At 64.0% G+C, this 3,227-nt stretch overlaps 1 pseudogene; it reads right to left on the bottom strand.

The window, feature by feature from the left end:
* Window positions 1-314: 314 nt before the first annotated feature.
* LOC104983508 overlaps window positions 315-3,227 on the bottom strand; it is a 4,688-nt pseudogene continuing 1,775 nt past the window's right edge.

Here is a 3,227-nt window from a genome sequence, read left to right as displayed (position 1 = left end):
CACACACACACCACATTTTCTCTGTTCATTCATCTGTGCTGGACAGTTGGGTTGCTGACATATCTTGGCTATTGTAAATTGGCTACATGAATATTGGAATGTTTGTATCTTTTTAAATTAGTGTTTTCATTTTGTTCAAACATATACCCAGCAGTGGATTTGCTGGATCATATGATAATTCTGCTTTTCGTTTTTAAGGAACCTCCATATGGTGGGAAAACATTTTTTAAACTGACTGTTCCCATGTCCTTGGTTTCCCTCTGTCTGATGCCCTAAGGCCTCCAGGGGTCCGAGTCACCCCGTTCCCTACTCACGTGACTTCCTGCATCTGTCCTGACCCCGGTGTTGGAGGAAGAGAAAGAGGAGGACGAGGAGCAGCAGGACGAAGGTCACCAAGACCCCGATGAGGGCACTCAGGTACCACGTGAGGCCTGGGGCACCAGAGACGCCTGAGTGAGCCAGGGGTGCCGTTTAGCTGGGCACCTGCTGTGTGCAGACTCGTGCTGGGGTCTATGCATCCACATCCAGCCCATCCCACCCATTTTACAGACGAGGAAACTGAGGCACAGAGAGGGAGATCACTCAGGGGCCCTGGTGACCCAGCCTGGAGGTGGCAGAGCCGGGACTGGAACCAGGGCCGTGGGCACCCTGAGCTCCTCTTGAGCTGGCCCCCAGGAGGAAACCAGCTTCCTGCTCTGGGGTCCCCTCACCTGCAGGGGGCTGTCCGAGGGTCTCACCTGGAGCTGAGGGTCCTCCCTTGTCCCCTCCCCTCCCCCACCGCAGCGGGGGCGGGGGGAGGGGCAGGCTGCACGGAGGGGCCTCTGTGTCCTCCCCTCCCTCCCCACACGCTGCAGTAGAGGGAACAGGCCCCCCACAGTCACCTCCTCGGGGGCTCCCTGTGCTCCTTGCCCGATGCAGGGTCACACCCAGGTCAGAACTGAGGAAATCTAAGATCTGGGGCACGGGTCTCTCCTTTTACACTGGGAGAAGCTGAGGCCCGCACGGGGGGGTGGTGACGGTGAGGGAGTCCACATCAGTGTCTCCAGAGACGCCTGAACCGGGGCCTAACTCAGCCCTGCTCCTCCCCAGACCCGCCACCACGTTCCCAAGAGCCTGCTCCCCTTTCTGCAGTTTCTGACTCCACTGAGGGGTGGAGCTGATGGAATGGATGCCTGGTGGCCGCTGGGGGTCAGGAAAAGGGTGGGGGCGGGGCCGCCTCCCCCTCCACAGCCCTGCTCCCCCAGCCTTGGCCCCCCGACCCCTAGCCGTTCACCCGGCAGCCCAGAGCCCCTGCAGTCTGTGTTGATGATCTGAGGGGGTATTAGATCCTCCAGCTCCCACACCGCCCTGGGCTGGGCTGTCTCCCCTGAGCATAGAGCCCTGACAGTCCATAGGTTCAAATCTGCGTCTGTGGCTGGGAGAATGGGACCTTGGGAGGTTGAGCCCAGGAAGAGGTGCCCTGGGCTCACCCGGGGTCCCCATCTCACTCCCCTCTGCCCTGCACGGCCCTGTGGCCTCCCGAAGACCCTCGCACTGCCCACCTGCCCCTCCGGGACCCCAGTGCGGGAGGAAGGGGCGGGGTGCGGGCTGCGAGGCCCCTCCCTCAGGGGGCCCCTCCCTCAGCGCCCCCTCCTCCACCACGGGCCTGCGCTCCCAGGGCAGAGCCCCGAGCTGCTGAGTGAGATGGACAGACTGGGCCTCACCTGAGACCACGAGCACCAGGGGCTCACTGGGCTGTGACAGCAGGTAGGGGTCTGTGCTGAGTGAGCCGTAGCACCTGTAGGTGCCCCCGTGGGCTGAGGTCACAGGGCTCAAGGAGAACTCGGCCTGGTACCGCCCGTCTTGGTCCTGGGAGCGCAGACGCAGGGGGCGATGGGCTGCCCCTCCTTGAACAGAAGGAAAGTGTCCGTCCTCTCTCCTGACTGACACAGCAGGGTCACATTCTCCCCGGGGGCCACCGTGGGGCCCGGCCGCACCGAGAGGGAGGGTCTGTCTCTGAGCCGTCCTGCAGAGAGGAAGGGGGTGCGGCCGCCGGCCCAGGTTCTGAGCGAGACTCTGTGGGCCTCTCTGGCCCCTCAGCGCAGTCTCTGTTTCTCAGAGTCTCTCCCCTCCCCGACCCCGTCTCTCTGTCCCTCCCCGGGACCCCTCCCCCTGGTCCCAGCATCATCCCTGGGGCTCCCCAGTGGGGCCTGTGCAGAGTCTGGTCCCCGACTGACCCGCTGGCTCCTCTCCTGCCACCAGCAGCTCCAAGGGCTCACTGGGCGCCGACCACTTGGAGGAGAGGCCGTGTCCACCGTAGCATCTGTATCGGCCCCCTTGGACTGTGCCCACCGGGCCCAGGGGGAAGTCGGCCTGAGAGAGCCCCTCCTGGGGCCTCCGGGCAGGGCGCTGGGGGAGGTCCTGTCCCCCCTCCTTGAACAGAGCAAATCTGGCGTAGCTGACATCAGAGCGGCACTGGAGGGTCAGGTTCTGTCCAGAGGTGATGACAGGGCCCTGCGAGGTCAGGAGGGAGGGCTTCCCAGACAGCCCTGGGGAGAGACACGCGTCGGTTGTAGGGACCGCTTCCCCATGAACCCCCCTCTCCCGGCCCGGCCCCAGGCCGCGCCGTGTCTCAGTCTGTGTGTCTGTCCTGTGAGCCCCACGCTCCTCTCCCCACCCTCTCACAGGGGCTCCCCTGGGAGCAGAGACCCCGGTACGTTGTCTTGTCTGCACAAATGTATGGGCTCAGGATGGGACTTCCTCACCTGGGACCAGGAGCTCCAGGGGGTCGCTGGGGGCCGACCACACCCGGGGGGTGTCCCTGTAAAAGCCGTAGCATCTGAACATCCACCTGTGCCCGGGGGTCACAGGGCCCACGGAGAACAGGGCCTGGGTCTGCCAGTTGGGGGCTCGCTGTCCATCCAGGGTCCGAGAGGACTCATCTTCTCCTTCCTTGGTCAGAAGGAATCTGTTAAATCCCTGATGGGAGCCACACTGGAGGGTCACGCTCCCTCCCAAGGTCACCACAGGGCTCGGCAGGGCTGAGAGGCTGGGTTTGCTGTAGGATCCTAGGAGAGAAGGAGGCAGCTGGATCCGTGGGGCTCCCCCTTCCCCCCCCCCGCCCAGGGCTGGGCTCGTGAGAGGGACACTCCCTGAGAGCAGACCCCCTCCTCGAGGGCAGAGCCCGTAGCCCCCGAGAGTCCCTCACCTGTCACCACCAGCTCCAGGGGGTCACTGGGCTCTGACCA

Source organism: Bison bison, unplaced genomic scaffold (genome assembly GCF_000754665.1).
Source record: "Bison bison bison isolate TAMUID 2011002044 unplaced genomic scaffold, Bison_UMD1.0 scf7180017862941, whole genome shotgun sequence".
Classification (NCBI taxonomy): Eukaryota; Metazoa; Chordata; class Mammalia; order Artiodactyla; family Bovidae; genus Bison; species Bison bison.
This window is presented reverse-complemented; position numbering and strand designations above follow the sequence as displayed.